The 21,170-nt window shown below is 40.5% G+C and overlaps 1 protein-coding gene across 3 annotated transcripts in view; it reads right to left on the reverse strand.

Moving 5' to 3' along the window:
• Positions 1 to 21,170, reverse strand: part of LDLRAD4 (low density lipoprotein receptor class A domain containing 4) — a 617,131-nt gene that overhangs the window by 494,415 nt on the left and 101,546 nt on the right. For all 3 annotated transcript variants that reach the window (XM_069099596.1, XM_069099598.1, XM_069099597.1), the window contains exon 2: positions 11,332 to 11,417. The gene's annotated coding sequence lies outside the window, so the exon portion shown is untranslated. The remainder of the gene's footprint in view (positions 1 to 11,331; positions 11,418 to 21,170) is intronic.

Genomic DNA, 21,170 nt, shown 5'->3' on the forward strand with positions numbered 1-21,170 from the left:
GCTCCCTTAACCAGAAATTTTTCAAAATCTGTGCATGTGATATATTGTTCTACAATTGAAATTCTGATTGAGTTACTGTCTTATTTTCCCTTAGATTTTTTCCTTTTTAAACGTTTTACTGATACTTTTTTTAAACCATTACTGTCAGTCAATAGTCATTGTCATTTTTAATGACTTTTCCTCTCCACCCCCCCTACAAAAAATAATCTTTCCTTTTAACAAATGCACACAATCAAGCAAAACAAATGAATACATTGGCCATGTCTATAAATAACTACCTCAATCCACAGCCTATATATCAGTCCACCAATTCTGCTGAGAGTAGAAAGGTCTGCTTTATCTTTAGAACTCTGAAGGCATGCTTGGACACTACATTGATCTTAATGTTCAGGTCTTTGGTTTTGTTTTTTTTTTCATTGACATTACTGTCAGTGAACACGCATTTATTAAGTTCTTCATACGTGCCAGGCACTGGGGATACAAAAAATGCAAGGGGGGGCAGCAAAAAAAAAATAATCTATGCACAGAAGAAATTTATATCCTAGTGGGGAAGACAACTTGTAATAACTAGATAAATGAAGTTAATCTGAAAAGGGAAGATGTTCACATCCGAGGAAGGAGAGAAGGAGAACTGGAGAAAGTGGCTGAACTGAGTCTTGAAGGGAGACTGGGAATCAATCTGAGGGATAGAATTGAAGGAGCAGAGCATTCTAGGCCTGGAAGGAGAATCAGGCAGAGGTGAGAGATGGAATCTGGAATGTGCTTCAAGTAGAAGCTTGCTGACCTATAGATTAGTTGACTGATTAAGGAAATTTGACTTACAAATAGTCAGAGCTTGGAGGTGTCAGCAATCGGCTATTCCAGTTGTCTCACTTTACATAAATTGAAACTGAAGTCTAGAAGAAAAATGATTTCCTCAAGTTCAGCGGCTCAAATATTATCTCTGATATAGCCCTGTTAACAATACAGGCACATGCGCATGTACCCACACATACACACACACACACTCCTTAGCCTGAGAAGCTCCCTAACTTACAAATTATAGTTTCTCCCAAAAGTAACCCAAGAATCTGCCCTCCATATAACTGTCTACTTTGGAATCACCTTTCCTCAGACTAGCATCATGTTTCCATCATTATGCTATTCCCTAAGTAGTTCTTTTAGGCTCCTGAGTCAATCAGGCCCTAGGCCTATGGAGTCTGCCCTCGATCATGGTCCAAGAAAAATAGCTGCCTCAAATCAGATCAAGAATGTAAATTCCTTGAGGGTAGGGACTATTCTGCACCTTTGTCTTCAATTCCCTGTACCCAGTACAATGCTTTGCACGAAGTAGATATTTAATAAATGCTTACTGGGGGGTGGCTAAGTGGAGCAGTGAATAGAGCATGGGCCCTGGAATCGGGAGGACCTGAGTTCAAATCCAGCCTCAGACCCTTAACACTTGCTAGTTGTGTGACCTTGGGCAAGTCACTTAACCCAAATTGCCCTGCCCTCCCCCCTCCAAAAAGTGAATGAATGAATGAAATGCTTACTGAATGTAGTGGAGTGGTTCATTCCTTACCTAGGATCTTGAGGCTTTTCCCCCTCTGCTTGCATGATAAATTGGCTGATATTTGTACCACTGGGTCAGACACTGGGCTCATTATAAACATAGCAGAGGAGACTAAGGTATCCCACTTACCCTTATTTTCCAAGTTTTGGTGATATCCTCATTATCCTAATGGTTTCCATCATTCTATCTGGTTCCTGATCATTTCCATCATCCTTTGTTCCAGATGGTCATTAAACTGTCCCAACATGCCCATCAATCTTACTAAGTTATACAGAACAAGGAGTCTTGCCCACTAACCACTTAGCCCTCTTAAGGATTTCCTTCAACATTATAGCCCCTGGTCCAAGATGGCTCTGGACTCATGGAATTCCTTACTGTATTTCATAGACAATACCACAAAGTCACATACAAAGCATGGTAGTTAAATCTAAGTTAAATACACTCAAAGACTACCCGAAAATCTCAGAAATTCCCGCAACAAATTCCCTTCCTTTGAAGATTTTACCAATCTTAAGCCATGCCTTCCTGCTTACCCATAATGAATTCAGATTTCCCACCCCCTCCCAAAGCAGTAGCCTTGGGTCTTCTCCCTCTACTGGCCCCTCCTGTTCTTCATAAAATAAATGGAGAGGGAGAATGTTGTAGAATAAGGACTCCGCAAGCCCGCTACAACTAGAATCATTAGTAGAGAGCGACCCTCCCCTATATGGGGCGCTCCTACCACATTAAAGCCAACCATCACCCCCTATAGCTCCTGCAGCTGCTCTTTTGGCACCCACCCAGGGTCAAAAGGAGCCAAAGCCATGATTGCTGCTGCTACTATCTGTGGCTCCTACAAGACACACATGAAATGGGAGGAGGGAAGAGTGGGCTCACAAGGGACTATCACCAACCCTGCCTCAGTTTACACTGAGGCAGAGACAAGCTCTCCAGGGTTTCAACAGAAGTCCAGACCTTGAAGCAATGTAACAACACATAACAGTTTCTTTGTCTCCAAAAAGATCTGACTTTAGCTCATTATTTAATTTTTAGAAAACCCCAGTGTGGTATACACAGGGAAGTATTATATATAGTTCTCATTCTGCAAGATGACAAACTGAGATAAATGTGACTGACCTTAACACCAAGGAAGTGGGATCCTCAAGAAAAAGGCACACATCTCAAGAACTAGTGCAAAGGTCCTATTCAAAACAAACCTGTCTATTCAGGAAAAAAAAAAAAGAAGAGATTTTTTCAAAGTATATTTTATTTGGTTTAGAGGTCTCTAAAGAAAATTTTTTTTCTTGGATACAAGTGAATACAAATACATACTAGGATATATACTAGCATAAATATATACGAGGATATATACTAGTATAAGTGAAAAAGTACCTAGATAACTATATATATATATATATACATACATATATATTGTGTAATACTTAGTTTATAACAGGATTTAGGACAAACCAAACTGAGCACTATCCTATAAGCCATTTTCCAAAATACTGTCTTTATATTCTGCTAGAAAAAGGATTTCCTTGAAATGGTGACCTCAGAATAACCAAAATCTTTTTTTTATCCATGCACTTTGACCAATTTCACTAAATTTAATTCAGTGGGCATCCATTGTCTGTTTCGTACAAAGCATTCAGAATATTTTTTTTTAAATAAGACAAGCTTCATATTCAAGTGGGCTGTGATTGGAGAATGAAAACGGTTCTATTTTTGAAAATGAAAACTATATTGAATTAATATACCGCCTGTGGACATTGCCACAGGATACTGAAAACTTAGTCTGTCCAAGGTACTGTTTTCTTCATGATCATTTAGCATTAAAAGCCCCACAGTGTGCAGCTTAATTTACCAATTGTACTTCCCTATCTCCATCCCCACCACCCACTCCAAGCATGTTGGAACACGGGGCAAAAATATTGAAAAAACTCGCCATACTCCCAGCAATCTTATGAAAAGCTTGGGATGAGGCAGCAAGCAGTGCATCAAACATCTAAGATTGTTACTTAGCAATCTGAGGCAGCTTCCCTCTTCGGCAGCCCCCTCCATAGGCTGGCCGAGAGCAAGCCAGAAAACTGCAAAACGTCGTGACAAACCATATAAAAGCAAAAGTGTAAAATGAACAAACATTTCATACAGTGTCATCCGGAGCCTCAAGAGAACCCTACATGCTCAGAGAACAGCAGACACTTCTTTTAAATTCTCAAGTGCCATATTCTTTAAGTTAATCAAGCATTACAAAGCAGTCTTTGGCACAAGTTATGCCCAAACACATGTATCTATCCCTTCCCCGTGACTTTGAAAAAGAAATGAGATATTCTGTTCATTCAAGAAGAGGACTCTAATTAAATTTATACATGCTCTGTTTTTGTGCCATCGGGCCACACTGATTAGAATACAAACCCTTATTTTCATGCTGTATGTCCTTTCCAGACCAGTCTAGAGTATTTCACCCCCAACCATCACCTTTCTTATCTAACAATCTTTAAAGTGATTTTTCCAAGTCAAATAAACCTCCCTTTTCATGCTCCAGTGGCTCTCTCCTTTTTCAGTTTTTTCTCAGAATAGAATCCGAAGTACTTACAGGTCAACCTACCATAATTCCCATAAGTCTAAAATCACCTTGAGGTACTCTAAAGATTCCTTGAGGGCTCCTGAAAGACAGGACCAATTCATCACATGGACGCATAGCCGTCAAGCCACAAGCCAATCTCGCCCCAGACACGAGGAGTTAAATAAATCTGCTGGAATTCAGCAGCCAGCCTTGTAAGGAAATCCCAGAGCCCAGGAAGGATAACCTGCTCTGGATGGATGTCCTCCGCAGATGCACCAAAGTGACTTTGTGCGAGCTGCTGAGACTCAGTCTGTTACAACTGGCATCACTTGCCACAGGCAAGTCATCCCAAGAAACTGACCTTGGCAGAAGCACGTTTTGCACTTCGGTGCCGTTAGAGTGGGTGAGAGAAAGCGAGGGGCGGGCCGGGGAGTTGGAGGGTGGGGAGGAAGGGGATGAAGGAGGAAGACAGACAGAAATCCTCGCAGAAGTCTCCTGCCACGCTGCCTACGCGCTCTCTCGCACTGTTACAAAAGTTATATCACCTACACAGAGAAAGCGAACCCACAAAGCCTCACTTTCGAGCCCGCTGCTAAAATCCCATAAAAAGAAATACTATTTCAAACCTTCCCCCATATGGAAAAATACACACGCCATGAAGCAACCCAGAGTTTCTGAAGGGTTTATTTTTATCTTTCATGCCCCGCACCACCCACATCCACCTCCACTAAACCACGTTCCCCCTCTCCACGAACTTCTTACGTGGAAAATTTCCTAGCTTTTTAGCAGTCTGACAATACTTTTCTAGACATTAGTTGCTGGTGCTTCTTGCCTTATAAGTTTAAAATAAAATAATAGGTTTTTTTCTGATAAAACTTCATACCATTGTCTCCTAGTAATAAGGAAAACTTAGTAGGATGACCTTAAATACTAGCCGGTCCAACTTGCTTTCATCTTATGATGAGTAAACTAAAGGTTAAGTGACTGGTCCAAGATCACCATGACTCTTCATTGCACCCCTTCCAGAGTTTCTGAGGTTCCAGGGTTGAGAGGCTTCCTTCTAGGCTTCCAGAACTGTTAATTATTCCAGACAATCATATATATGGGCTATCTGCCACATGCTAAGCACTATCCTAGGCACAAATTCCCAGCTATAAATGGAAGATATCAAAAAGCCTTTATTAAATACCTCCTTATCATCCCAGACTGCCTAGGAACTGAAAATGCAAAAATTAAAATTAAAAATCCCTGTTTTAAAGAGATGGTATTTCATTAGGGTAACAACATGTAAAAATACATACAAAGTAAAGGCAGAGTGATTTCAGGGTGAGAAGGAACCTTGAAGCTGGGGGGAGGGGGTGAAGGGGAGGTGGGAATGGGATGGGGCAGGTAGATATCAGGAAAGGCCTCAAGTAGGAAGTGGCCTTGAATTGAGTTTTGAATCAGTGTAACAAAATGGGGCACTGTCAAAGAGGAGGAGGCAGGTAGCTAATCCAAAAGACAGAGCATGCCTTTATTTTTAAAAAGGAATATAAACCAAAGCCCAGGGGATCTTAGCCCCTTTGGTGTCACAGTCCCCTTTGGCTACCCAGTTAAAGCCATGGGCTCCTTCTCAGAATGAGGTTTATTGCTTACTTTCATAATTGAAAGAAACGCTCATTTCAATTAAAGGTTAATGAAAATAAATATTTTTTTTTGGAGGTGGAAGGCAGGGCAATTGGGGTTAAGAGACTTGCCCAAGGTCACATGGCTAGTAAATGTTAAGTGTCTGAGGCTGGATTTAAACTCAGGTCCTCCTGACTCCAGGGCTGATTCACTGTGCCACCTAGATGCCCCTGAAGATGTTTTCTTCCCATCCAAATTCATGAGGCCCCCCCAATCTCTCCATAGACTACCCCTCCAGGTTCTATAGATGCCCAGGTGAAAGACTCCTACCATAGAATAATGCTATATCATACATTAATACCTTATTACTGAATAGCAACAACAACAATGTTTATGTTGTGCTTGAAGACTAACAAAGTACTCTACATATATTATTGCACTTAATCTTCACTGTAACCCTGCTTTGAAGGTGCTGTTCTTACCCCCATTTTACAGATGATAAAGAAATTAAGTGATTCCCACCACAATTCTATCCTGCGCCAAGGGGGAAAAAAGGAACAATGGAGGGAAAAGAGAAAGATGAGCAGGGAAGAGAAAGAAAAGGGACAAAGGAAAGCAAAAGGAAAAAGAGCAACGTGGCACAAAGTGCTGAGATTCCTTCCTAACACCTTTCTCTACGTGCGTGGGTTAACTTTGCTTTGTTACTTCAACTTTTAGAGCCCTAGAGAAACTGTGCTCCAGACACATCTATATTCCTAGCTCCCTTTTCATTCCTTGTAACTGGAGGACAAGAGAATGGAAAATGGGGACAGGAAACAGAGCCCTGACTGTCTCATGTGCCACAGCCCCTTAGAAGGAGGGAAAAGCAGCAGACAGGCAGCCAATGAGTGGTTGGTAACAGATGAAGATATTGGAATCTCAAGATATCTACAGCAATATGATGTGACCAGATTGTGCCCACTCCACAGACCCCACTATCCTGTCACAGGATCCCTCACTTCTTACCCTTAGGAGCTAAAACACAAAAAGGGGGTTCAAGTAGAACTCTCTATTTGAGAGGCCTAGACCAAAGGTTCTCTAAGGAAAGCCTTTAAATGAACTTCATTTTAAAGTGGGCTTTCACTCCTTCTTATTAGGGTGCCTGAGGCATGATGCAGTCATTCCACACCTTTAAATAAGTTTTCATCTCATAACATTTCAACAATTTTATCTATTTTCCTGCAAAGTGCCAAGGACAGTTTTATAGAAAGACCTAGTATAAATAAACTTTATCTGTATTTATCAGTGTAGACAGCAGGAACATATACTCCTACTTGAAGCTTCTCCAATACTATTGATCTCCTTTGATTTTACCTTAAAACTTTAAATGTAACACAAAGACAGGAAGCAAGGGTGGGGAGGAGTAACTTGCACATGTCTAAGGTTATTTTTCTAATTGCTTAAAAAGCCCAGCCCTTGGGACTATAAGGCTCACACTACAGCACATTTCCTACCTCTCTCTAGTCCCATAATCCATTTCAGTTCCCTATGGACTACCTGAAAAGAAAGCACAGATTTCCCAATTTGACCTTTTATTGTTCATAATGACAACAAAGGGGCTCTAAGTTTTGAAGTCTTGCTTCCTGATGAAGGGAAAGGACAGGAAACCAAGTATGGGAGACTTGAGCTAATGACCCCTATCCCACTATGTTTCTCTGCCATTGAGTAACTTTGCAATAAATCTCATTCAAGATTGTATCACCAACGCCACTTCTTACTGACCCTTAGCTCTAAGTTAGATGCTTCAGGAATTTCTTTCAATACAACTTCTCTGCTCTCAAACATTAAGGGAAAGATGAGCACATCTCCTCTAAATTTCCCAATCCAGCCTAGCATATTTTCCCTCCTGAAAAAGAAGATTAAAGTCTCTCATCAACTTCTCCTATGTCTAAAGACCTTATGGCATTTGTCTTTTCCCCTCTTCAAGAGCATAAATATCTCAAGAGGTCTTAGGGAAGTCCCAGGGTTGACTCTTTAACCAATTTAAGGACTCTGGAACAAAATGAGCATTAAGACATAGTCCTAGTTGTGACCAAGGGCCAAGAAGGTCTACTTTCCTTGTGGAATCACATTTCTGCAGTGAGTGTACAATCTAAATGCCCATATCAACTGTCCTAACCAGGGAAGTAGAGAAAAAAAAAGTGTGATTATCACCTTATCCATTTTATCAGCATTTAGTAATGTCTCGCAATCCAGCTGTGAGCTGTTTAGAGGACATATTTTTGCAAGTAGCAGAGCAAAAATAAATTCCAGGACAGTCAGCTGTAAGAACTTATTTCTAGAGGTGTGAAGGTTTTTATGACACCTTGGAATCCAAGTCTGTGCTCGTAAATTTACTTAGGATTCATGGGGCCACCTACTATTCTGCACATCATGCCTCTTAACTGCTCTGATGCCCCAGACACAGAGGTTGGCCTTGTTTTATTCAAACCTAAAGCGGACATATGATAGTGTAGTCAAGAAAAGATTTCCATTTCCAATTTTGAATGTTATTTCATATAGCAGTGGGAACATTCCAAACTTAAATATAAGGAGATTATCAATCACCTTGTCAATTTGCAAGAATTCATACTTTCTCTTGTGATTTCAGTTTTGCAAATCCCAAGGCACGTGGTTGATATACAACCTGCCTGCTCAGCCACAAAAAGGCTATTCCATCAGCATCTGCTTCCCAAAGGGAATGGTGACTATTCAGGAGATAATGAAAGAAAAGCTGTATAAGCTATACCCCCACTTTCACCTTTGCTAGCAGATCCGGGGAACTGTTTTCCACAACTGTATAAATCTGATAAAAGATATCTTCACTATAAGTTGGTAGGTGATACAACAAACTACCCAAGAACTAGGGCAATTGATCAGTAATCACCAAAGCAAAGAAGGCGAGGAATCAGCAGAGATAGGAGAGTGTGAGCAGCATGTGCAGTTAAAAACAGAAATGCAACCCCCACCATTCGCAGGGGCATTATGAATGACATCCCTTTTAAAAAGCACTGATATTCACTCCAGGTAAAAGCCCACAAATTGAACCCCATGGCCTGAATAGACTGGTCCTGGGAATCTGTGAAAGTAAAAAAATTAAAAAGCGGAACAGCTAGGTGGCATAGTGAGTAGAGTGCTGGGCCTGGAGTCAGGAGGACCGGAGTTCGGTTCCGGCCTCAGACAGTTAACACCCACACAAAAAAACTAGCCATGTAACCTTGGGCAAGTTACTTAACCCCAATTACCCTCCAAAAAAAAAGGCAAAAAAAATTTAAAAAGCTCCTTCTCACCTCTCTCCACATTTTCAGGCCTGGGTCCAATTAAATTCTGAGTCCAATCAGAGAGAAGGAAGGAAGGAAGGAAGGAAGGAAGGAAGGAAGGAAGGAAGGAAGGAAGGAAGGGAGGAAGGGAGGAAGGGAGGAAGGGAGGAAGGGAGGAAGGGAGGAAGGGAGGAAGGGAGGAAGGGAGGAAGGGAGGAAGGGACGAAGGGACGAAGGGACGAAGGGACGGAGGCTGGGAGGGAGGAAGGAGGGAGGGAGGAAAAAAGGGAGGGACCATTTATTACCAATGCTGGATTCTCAATCCATAACATCATAGGCTTCTACTATACTTAGGCAAGTACCCAAAACAGGAAGGCTATTTGAACTACTCTTATGCCTAGCTCAAGGGATGAGATAAGTCCTTCATGAATCACCAGTTTTTTAATTTAAGCCCAACAGCATTCCTACATAAAAGGGGCCAGGGGGAGATGCTGGAAGAACCTCCAGGGAGCTTTCATGAAATATGCCTGCCTTAAAGCAGTGAGACATTACCTAGCAAAGTTCATTTCAGTAAGCAAAAAGAACCTTAGGAAAACTTCATATTTTCCCAAGTGCTCTCATAGAACATTTTCTCCTCTGATCCTCCCAACAAACCTGGGAGGTAAGTAAGTGATGTTCATTTTACAGATGAGGCAACTAAGACAAGAAGTGGTAAAGACTGTGTTAAGACTGTGCCCAGTGGCATTCCAGGACACTGAAGTAAGTTCACTGAGGTGCAATAGGATGTTTTAAATTTTCGAGGGAAACAGAGCAATCCTCAGCATCTGTCAGACACACTTTGGGCTACACCAGTAACTTCCTCATTTGAGACGTCATATCTTTATGATGTGAGGTTTCTGACAATTTCTGTGATAAAAAGCAAGCACCCTGTATAAATCAACGTCGTATAGGAAATAAGACTGGCAGATTCCAAGCAAAGGACTGGTGGAATCTGAGCAGATTTCAAGGTTTGAGAAGTTGTGCAATGTCCAGCAGATGCACATGTCCCATTACTAGGCAACTGTAGTTAAGAATGAAAAAGTATATATTATTTTTCTTTCGGTTTTTGAATATTGCTTTTTCAAATGGTTACTAAATTGTTAGGATATACATATTAATTTGTTTGGATCTAACTACTTAATAAATGGAACAATATGGCATTTCTTTTGGCCTAGAGGCACTGTAAAAAATCACTGAGTCTCTAAAAGTGCTATGAACCGAGAAAGTTTGGGAACCTTTGGTTCAAGTGTTTGGCTACACAAAGAGCTAACTGACAGACACTTGCCCACCACTTTTGCCACTATACCATCTGTGCTTTACCAAAAGGTATTTTATTTGCTGGTCAACCACTTACTTCTAAGTGGTTCTCCAGCCAGATCTGGAGTCTGCAGATATGCAGAGACTGAAGATATCATACAAAGTGCCAGGGGCCAAAGGCAAATAGCAAAGGTCTAAATCTCCAAACTTTCCTCTCTCAAATGTCCCCAAACTAGTCAAATATATAAGAAATGAAGATAAAATTCCTCTGACCCTTTCCATAGTTCATACCATAGATGTTCCAATATAACAAACCAAACTTTTTTCATGCAGCAAGTAAGATGAAAAAGCAATTTTTAATTAGAACAAAAGGATTTCAGATTAGAAGAGACTTTGGATATTTACTAATTCAGTTTCATTTTACAGACAGAGAAACTGAGTTCCAAACAAGTGAAATAGTTTGATGGTCATAAAGCTAATGACCAAAGTAGGACTAAAACCACCTGAATCCTAGTCCAGGAATTGTTCTAGTACACTACCCTGCCTATGATGAAAACCTCAGAATCCCAGATTAATCTTAACTTTTTTTTCTTATGTTAGCCTGTACTGACAAAGATCATACTTAAGTATCTAGAATGTCAACATGAAGCTTGATTTTCTCCTTTGATTTGTGAGAAATATAAAAATGCAAATATTTGCAAATCCATATCCCACTACAAAAATAACAACATATAAAACATGGGGGAGTCAAGGAATCCCATAGTATTTGTGTTTTTTTCCAGAAATTAGAGAAAAGAACTACACAAGATGAAGCGGTGCATAAACTATGCAGTCTTTATCAGTGGAGGGAGCACCCACACCAATGAAATCATAGATCAAAGAGCAAAGCTAAGATAGAGAGATAATTCTTATACCTGGAGACATGTACAACTTTTTTTCTCGGAGAAAAGCTAAACAAAGAGCAAAAAAACGAAAACAAAAACAAAACTAGAGTTCCAGCATTCCTTCCTTTACAAAGCATTGTGGGGAAAAAAGTGCTGAGATCTACTCACCTTACAAATCCCATGCATACTGCTGTTTGTTCTTGAAACTGGTGCAAATGGAATATGGCAGCTTGTTGATGTAAATGCCGGTTATCCTATTGGAAAGAAAAATAGTTTCAGTTTTCTCACTTAACATCCCAAATATGAGATAGTAAGGGCATGAACAAGAGGTCCAATGGCTCCCTTTACTCAATAGAAATCTGCATTTCATATTTTGTAGAAGTAATACATTCCTATGAGTGATGGATAACTCAGAAGGAACAGAGTAGAGGAAGCTAAGTTTTGTGACTCTAGCTACAAAGCAGCATATAGTATTTATTTTCTATACCCTACCTCTCACCCCTCTAAGAGATCTTCCTCTCACTTGGTGCTTCAGACACTGTCCAGTTCAATTACACAGATATTCTTTATCATCATTATGCCCATTCAACATTTATTGAGCATCCACTGTGTACATCACACTGTAACTGGGTGCTGGGCACCATACTAGGTCCTCACTCCTCTGTTGCCTTTACTAAGCAATTTCCAAGTAAACCCACTACCACTTTGCCTCATATTCCACAGGCATCTCTCCCAGCACCCATCCCTGCCAATATGTAGGATTAAACTACTTTCCAAGGTTGAATAAGCCGCCATCTGTCTATCTTACGTGGTACTGTGTGCCATCCGGGAGACTTGCCCCTCAGAGCGTGTTTCTACCATATGTCACTCTCAAGTGATCAGCCAATGCCAAGACATCTGAATAAAAATGTCTAAGTGTAGCCGGAAAACCCTCTTAGAATTCCAGTGGCGGTTCACCAAGGCCAGGTATGTCAAAATGACTTATTGTTTTCTATAGCTCCACCTGAGCATCAGTGGTGCAAAACTCACAAACATTCCTCTTCTCCCCCACCCATCCCCACCCTCATCCCCTGTGCCCAGCAAAAGAAGAAAACAATTTCATTTTTCTCTTCCAGTGTACACTTTGTGTTCCTCCTCTGCAACCAGCTCAGTCAGTCCATGGACGCTCCAAAGATTGTACCATTTCTTCAGAGGCAGAATTCAGAAAACTAGCCCACTGTTAATGTAGTTATCAGCTATGCTGGAGTGGACTTTAGATATTTACTTATGTATTTTGAGAGAAGGGAAAAAAGGAACTGGAGAAACTAATTCTCTAGTAGATCAGATATATTCCCCCCAGAAACAGAAAGTGTCTGGTACATAATTGGCACTTAGTAAATGCTTACTGACTCATGTCTACACCTTCTCATGTAAACTGACACAAAAAAGCATGTCCTACTTCTGAAACATAAATTCTAATCCAATCCTCTAAAATTCCATTTCAGAAATAAACTTTTATTCAAAATTTAAAATTGGAATATTCTAAGCTATTTTAAACAGACTTTTTTTATTATTATTATTAAGCTCTGTTTAAAAAGACAAGTTAAACTGAAAGGTGTATTCAGCTGCTTCCATGAGTTAGCTTTTTCCTCTAGGGTAAAATAAGAAATCTTGTGGGTTGTTTTTTTTTTAATCATAAGTTAGTGGGGGGAAGACAAAGAAAAAGAGAGTAAAAGTTGGGACTGTCTTAGATTCCAAATGGTCTCTATCAAATCCACATATTTAAAAGTATTCTAATTAGTCAAACTCCTTGTAAAAGAATAAAATGAAAACTCTATATTTATCTTCTTATAGAAAGTTGTCATGCTCCCCTGATATCTTTATTTAAGAATTTATGGCATATTCCTTCTTCCCCATAAATCACTCAGAGAACTTGAACATTTTCTGAAAGGTTTATCTGTGCTTTGGCTCCATCCCTCAAACAGCAGGACTCTAAAACCAGAGCCAAGAAAAACAACAAACACCAGTTGCATACCACACATGCCAGTTAATTTCACCTTGATTCAACAAGCATTTATTAGGCACCTACTGTTCCAGAAACTGTTCTAATTACCAGGAATATAAAAGCAAAAACAAGGTTTTTCTTGTCCTCAAGACCTTATGTCTCCCAAATATCTTTTTACCACTCTTGAGTCCTCCCCACCCCACCCTGAAAATGGTAGCTTCAAAATTCTCTCTCCTTCAGCCCTAGCAGTCAAATCACTTCCTATCATTCCACAAAATGGTATGGAGCACAAAGATAATTCCAGAAAGAAAGGCTAACCATCTTCTATGACACCAAAGGGAAACTGAGCATTTGGAAGGATAATCAGCTTCACAGAAAGACGGTAAAGGGAATTAACAAACCAACACTTTTAATGAATGGGACCAGCTAAGTTCTTCAAAATATATGTAAGAAATGCTTAGAAGATTTGAAAGCTGATAAAGACAGTCAGATGGTTGAACGTGATTGATAGAGTTGGGTGGGACCTGAGAGAACATCTACTCTAATTCCTTCATTTTACACATATGAAGAAACTGAGTTCAAGAAAGAAGTGATTGGCCCAAAGTGGTGCTTACTATCTCTCCGGACCTCAAACCATTTTCCAGACAACTTTCATCCCTGTAAAGTTCAGGACACAGTTTATGCTTTACTATAATGTCTGAACTCTAGAGGTAAGGCAAGAAAACACGGGAGGCACTGGACTTAAAAAGAGTTATCTCAAAACCTTCCATCAAATCATTTTTTTTCTTTTTGGAGGGCAATTGGGGTTAAGTAACTTCCCCAAGGTCACACAGCTAGTTTTTGTGTTAAGTGTCTGAGGCTGCATTTGAACTCAGGTCCTCCTGACTCCAGAGCCGGTGCTCTATTCACTGCGCCGCCAGCAGAGGGTAGGGGAGGCCAATAGGGGAAAATAAGGAAAGGGTGTTCTTAAATATCACCAAATAAATATCCCAGTGTACATATGTATATGTTCGTTCAAAGAGGAAGGAAAAATCATATTTGAGATAAATGAAAAGAAAAATCCTTAGCAACATTCTTCCTTCTTTCCTGCAAAATACGAATCCCCGCAAACAATCAACAGTTATTAAGCATCTACCTTTGTGCCAGGCACTGTGCTAAATGCTGGGAATACAAAAAGGGGCAAAAGATAGTCCCTGCCCACAAGGAGCTTACAATCTAATGATGGAAGACAACATGCAAACAAATATACACAAACTGAGCTATATAGAAAATAAATAAGAAGTAATTAAAAGAGGGAAGGCATTATAATTAAAAGGGGTTTGGGAAGTCTTCCTGTAGATGGTGGAATTTTAGTTGGGACTTACAAGAAGCCAGGAATGGATGTCAGTAGTTGGAGTGGAGGAGGGAGCACATTCCAAGCATGGGGATCAGCCAGAAAAAAAATGTCCAGTGTTGAGAGATGGAATATCATGTTCATGGAACAGCCGGGAGGCCAGTGTCACTGGATTAAATAGTACACATTGGGGACTAGGGTGTAAGAAGATTGGAAAGGTAGGAGGGACTCAGTTATAAAGAGCTTTGAATGACAAACAGAGCATTCTGTATTTGTTCTTGGAGGCAATAGGAAGTCATGGAAGTTTATTAAGTAATGGAGGGGAGAGATGACGTGATTGGACCTGGGTTTTAAGAAAATCACTTTAGTGGCTGAATAGGGGATGGATCAGAGTAGGGAGAGACTTAAAGCAGACAGACCAACTGGCAGGCTATTATAATCAAGGCATGAGGTGATGAGGGCCTGCACCAGAGTGGTGGCAGTGTCAAAGGAGAGAAGGGGGGCATTTTCAAGAGAGGTTACAAAGGTAAAATCAACAGGATTTTACAACAGCTTGGATATGGGGAATGAGAGATAATGAGGAATCCAGAATGATTCCTAGGTTGTAAGCCCTAGGGGATTGAGAGAATGGTATTCCCCTCAGTAGTAATATTGAAGGTAGAAAGGGGGAGGGTTTTGGGGTAAAATACAGCAAGTTTTGTTCTGGACATATTGGTTTAAAATGATTACTAGTCAGCAAGTTCAGGATATCTGAAAGGCAATTGGAGATGTAAGAGTGGAGGTCAAAAGAGATGTATTTGAGAATCATCAGCATTATTTGTATTAGTCATTTTTAATCATGTCTGACTCTTTATGAACCCTTTTGGGGTTTTCTTGACAAAGATACTGGAGTGGTTTGCCATTCCCTTCTCCAACTCATTCTACAGATAGGGAAACTGAGGCAAACAGGGTTAAGTGACTTGCTTAGGGTCACACAGGAAGTATCCAAAATTGGATTTGAGGGGCGGCTAGGTGACGCAGTGAGTAAGCGGCGGCCCTGGAGTCAGGAGGACCTGAGTTCGGTTCTGGCCTCAGACACTTAACACCCACACAAAAAAACTAGCCATGTAACCTTCGGCAAGTTATTTAACCCCAATTGCCCTCCAAAAAACAAAAAAATAAAATAAAATAAAATAAACAAAATTGGATTTGAACTCAGGTCTTCCTGACTGCAGACCTGGGACTCTGTCCAGTACACCACCTAGTTGCTTCATCATAGAGATGGTAATTAAATCTATGGGAGCTGTTGAGCTTGCCAAGTGAAGTAGTAGAGAGGAAGAAGAGAAAAGGGCCCAGGACAGAATCCTGAGGGACACCTATGGCAGGACAGCATGACTGGAGGAGGATCCAGCAAAGGGGAGAGAGAGAGAGAAGGAGCTATCAATAGGTAGGAGGAAAACCAGGAGAGAAGTTCTAAAACAGTAGAGAGAAGTAACAAGGAGAAAGTCATTGAGTGTCAAAGGCCACAGAGGTCAAGGAGAATAAGGACTGAGAAAAGGCCATTGGATTTGGCAACTAAGTAATCAGTGGATGTTGCAAAGTAAATATGCTAAATTTTTTAAAATCATTGGAAAGAGCAGTTTGGGAGGCATAATAAAATCCCAAATCAGTTGGTAAGAGGTTAAGACCAGAGTAAGTGGAGAGAAAGCATAGGTACCTATTACAGATGGCCTTTGACTACAAAAGGCAGAAGAGACAGATGATGCTAGCAGGGATGGAAGGATCAAGTGAAGGTTTTTTGAGAATAGGGGAGACATGGGCATGGTTGTAGGCAGTAGGAAATGAGCCAGTACAGAGTAGGAGATTGAAAATAAGTAAAAGTGAGGATCACAGAGGGGGCAATCTATTTAAGGAGCCAGCATGGGATGGCATCACTCGAAAATAGAGGTTAAGGAGTAAGCCTTGGTAAGAAACAAGACGACTTCATCATGTGAAACAGGTAAAGGAGGAGGAAGTGACAGATGGCCCCTAAGTGGTAGGGGAGGAAGAACAGAGGAGAAGAGGGAATTCACAGAGAATGACCTCATTTTTTTTTTCTGTAAAACATGAGGCAAAGTTCTCAGCTGAGATGAGGTCTTCTGAAGGATAGGCATTTAGGAAACTACAATTCAATCTTAAAATAGTGAAAAAGGGGGGCGGCCAGGTAGTACAGCGAGTAAGAGCACTGGCTCCAGTGTCAGGATGACCTGGGGATCAAATCCCGGGCTCAGACACTCAACACCACACCCAGAAACACCTGGCCGTGTAACCTTGAGCAAGTTACTTAACCCCAATTGCTTAGGGGTGGCCAGGTGGCTCAGTGAGTAAGAGCACCGGCCCCAGTGTTGGGATGACCTAGAGATCGAATCCCAGGCTCAGATACTCAGCACCACACCCAGAAATAACTGGCCGTGTAACCTTGAGCAAGCTACTTAACCCCAATTGCTTAAAAAAAAAAATCTTTAAAAAAATAATGAAAAAGGAAAAAACACTTAATTGAAATTATAAACTAGAAATGAGAGAGTGAAGAGAACTGGGGAAAATACTGGAGCCTAAAGAAAGAGGGTAGAAAGAAGAAAAATAATCAAAAATATGTATTCTTCCATTAATCTTCACTTTTTGTTGGGAATTGTGCATGTTTGAAGTCTGAAACATTCCTTTGGATGGAATACCAAGCAAACAAAAAGCATTTGTTAAGAATGAAGCAATGTCTACTCTCAAAGAGCTTACATTCTATTAGAGGAAACATGCACACAAGTACATGTATAGAATAAACATATACAGAACAAATATAAATAAATACAAGGTCATTTGGGAAGGAGAGGACTGGTAGTTGGGGGAGAAACTTCTCATAGAAAGTGATACTCAATCTGTCTCTTGAAGGAAAAGAAGGTTTCTGTGAGAAAGTACATTCTAGGGATGGAGGACAAGGTAGTCTGTCTAAGAAGTACTGAGACATCCTGCGTTTACTAATAACAAAAACTCACATTTCTGTATCACTTAAAGATTTACAAAATGCTTTGCTCAAAGTAACCCTATAAAGTAAGAAATGTAAATATTATTGAACCCATTTTACAGACGGTTCTGGTAGACAACTGCATGACATTTCCTTCCTTCCTCAAATATTCTATTTGTGCAAAAAAAAAAAAAAGATTGGATTACATGATCTCTAAGGCCCCATTAAGCTCTAAAATTTCGCCATCTAATGTCTTCCTTCCCTAATTTAAATATTACTTGTGAGGATATATAATTTCAAGGTGTGTGGATGGCCATTAGGTATTGATACGCTGTACAATGGTACATCTTCTTTGTACTGTATGGAAAGAGATTAAGATTCTTAGACCTAATTATGAGCTGATGGCCACCCCTGAGTTTGGCAGGTGATAGGCCAATAACTCATACTGCCAGCCAAGTTAATAAACAGCAAGAAGCTGGTGGCCATCCATGATGTCTTTGTACTAAATCCTAAATTGCACTCAGATGCAAAGCGTACACAAAGTAGCATGTTGCGGTAAACAGAGCACTGTCAGAAGATCTGGACTTGAATCTTTGCTCAGCAACTTACTAGCTGTGTGACCTTGGTTGCAGTATTTTACTTCTGAGAACCTCAGTTTCCTCATCCAAAAAATGGGGATGAAAAGAGCTAGGCTGCTTCCCCTCACAAGGTTCTTTTGGAGATCAAACATAAAGAATAATAGAAACTGAATATAAGCTGTTGTCATGACCTCATCGAATCCACAGGAGTCTCAGTGAGAGGCTCACTACAGCTATTGAGAAATGAGCATGAGTCGGGTATGTCATTCTTTAACAAAGCATTTCACCGAGGCCTTTAACATTTGAAGAAATGCTCACAGTGAAGATAGCACTGAGAAATCTGCTGCAGTCAACACAAACTTGCCAGGATGAAAGAAAAAGAAAATTCTAAAAATGTTCCTAGTTTGTCAGCTGTCTGGCTGATTTCATGCCAGGGTCTTCTCAAATCAGAAATGGAAGACCTCTGCAAAGCACAATAAAATGGGACCCTGGTTTGTCCTCGGAAAAAAAGTCAAGAATGGCAATAAGTTGTTTATCCCATTGCCTCATCAACATCTGAGAATTCAGTGATGAATCCCTGCCCTGTCTAGGACGTAATTCCAATATTCTCATCTCTTAAATAAGCCTGAACTCATGCTGGTGCAGGCCCATGGTTCCTGCTGCTTAGGAGGCTGAAGCTGACAGAGGGGCTTGAGTTCGAGAGTTCTGAAATGAATCGGCTAAAGCTGATGGAGTGTCCACTCTAAGCCCAGTGCTGATATGTTGAGTGGCCACGAGCAGAGGGCCATCAGATCGCCTAAGGAGGAGAGGACTGGCCTAGATCTAAAAAAGTTAAAGTACTGAGATGAGCCCAAGCAAGAGAGAGACCCAATCTCAAAAAGAAACAAACAAAAACATCCCTGAAATGGTTAAGAGGCTCCTAGTAATGGGGCTGTCATTCAGAAAATGACTCCCTTCAAAACATCTTATGGAGAGCTCCTAAAGCCAAGAAAGCTGTCCGTGTCTGGAAATATACACATTTTTAAAAATACATACTCAGAGATAGGTATGTGAGGGATGGCTCAAGGGATGGGCTGGGGGTGGAGGAGGCAGGAAGAGAAAATGGAATATGTTTTTTGAAGCACTTCAAATTCAGCCTCTCAAGCTCCTGCACTCCTTTCTCGACTTCTTTTCTATTTTCCCCGCCAAACCCAAGAAAGTCTGCCATCACTTTTGGTCAAAGAAGAAAGCAGCCCCAGCTGCCCGAAGCCAAAAAACAGACAGGTTTGCTGTCCTCCCTGCTGTTTTGGCTCGAGCTCTTCAGACTGGAAAATTCGGAAGCTAGATCTCCCAAGCTTCATAAATGCCAGAACTATCTAAGAGGAAAATAGGACAAGGCCACCCCCAGGCAAGTTTGTACTAAAATGTGCTGGCTGCAAGGCAGCACCACAGTAAACATCACACGGGACACAGTGCTCCTTGGAAAGCATTCCACCAGAACAATGCCATCTCTCCAAAGAAAATAAAAAATAATTGTTGCCGCGACTCAAAAATCTTCAAATGTAATGCTCCAGGACCCCTAACAGGGAAATAAGACCAATTCAAAGCTCCAAAGGGTAAAAAGGAGGTTTTCAACCGAGTAAGAAAAAATAACTCCTTTAAAGAAGGCCAAGCCTTCTAAAAAAAAATTTTTTTCAAAAACCAGGAAGATGATTACTTTTTAGCAAGATATGAGCCAATGAAAATCAAACCCTGAATACTTTGTAAGCTGTTTCTAAAGATGCTCAAGCGAAAGGGAAGAAAAATGTCTTTGTACTACCAAGAAAGAAAATGAAAAACTTAACAATGATAAGAGGTTGTCGTTTTTTTAAAGCGGGGAGCAATGTGTTCTCTAGGGTCAAATTATATATCTTAATATACTCTGTGATACATAAAAATGCAAATATCAACACACATATATATAATATATATTACAAGCCAAAGCAAGGACTTAAGTGTGTGTGTGTATATGTGTGCATGTATATCTATAGATAGACAGATAGACAGACAGACAGAGAGAGAGAGAGAGAGAGAGAGAGAGAGAGAGAGATAGATAGATAGATAGATAGATAGATAGATAGATAGATAGATAGATAGATAGATAGATAGATAGATAGATAGATATTCACAATGGTGCAATCAGCATTGGGAAATCTAACATGCTTTGGAATCATTTTAAAAGCCAGGCTGCCTTCTTGGATCAACTGGAAGGTGCAGAGGGAATGGACTGACTGCTGAAAAATAAGCCCAGCCTTCTAGACATCCCTTCTCTGAGAAGTCTTAGCTGATTAAATACACTACTCTGCACTCAGCATGTAGAGTGTTTCTGCCATGTTAATTTGGCCTCCTGTTATATTGTTCTGGCCATTTTAATTCTTGTATGCTGTATCATTCCCAGCTAAATTATAATTCTCTTATAGACAGTGATCATATTTTAATTCCATTTTCATACTAGTCCTTTCTTCATAGTACCTAGGAAAGTGCTTAGTATACAGAGAACGTTTAAGAAATAATGATGATAGGGGCGGCTAGGTGGGGCAGTGAATAGAGCATCAGCCCTGGAATCAGGAGAACCTGAGTTCAAATCCGGCCTCAGACACTTAACACAAAACTAGCCGTGTGACCTTGGGCAAGTCACTTAACCCCAATTGCCCTACCTTGCCCCCTCCAAAAAGAAAAAAAAATAGAAAGAATGATGATAGATGGATTTAGCTGATACAAGTAGTTGTAAAAGGAGACACAAGTCAAGTGTCTATGAACTCTTTAATACCTGGTGACCCATGAACAACAGTATGGCTCCTTTACACTTGTAGGTGATTGCAATTATTCTATTGACTTTAATGAAGATGAGACACCTGGCACTTCAGAGTAAAGAAATAGTTCACCTTTACCTCAGTTGCACAAACTTGACAGGGAAAGAATATACCAATGAAAAGCTAAGTATGAACCCTGAGAAAGAAGGGTACTTGGTGAAATTCCCAAGGTAGATAAGTCTGAATGGTTAGTATAATCCACCAGTGTCAGATATCCAGTCACAAGGATTTCTATATATGAAAGACCTCCTACACACGCGCACACACACACACACACACACACACACACACACACACACACACACAC

This window comes from Petaurus breviceps, unplaced genomic scaffold (assembly GCF_028583685.1).
Source record: "Petaurus breviceps papuanus isolate PSGF00001 unplaced genomic scaffold, PetGlider_PUasm1.0 38, whole genome shotgun sequence".
NCBI classification, from domain to species: domain Eukaryota; kingdom Metazoa; phylum Chordata; class Mammalia; order Diprotodontia; family Petauridae; genus Petaurus; species Petaurus breviceps.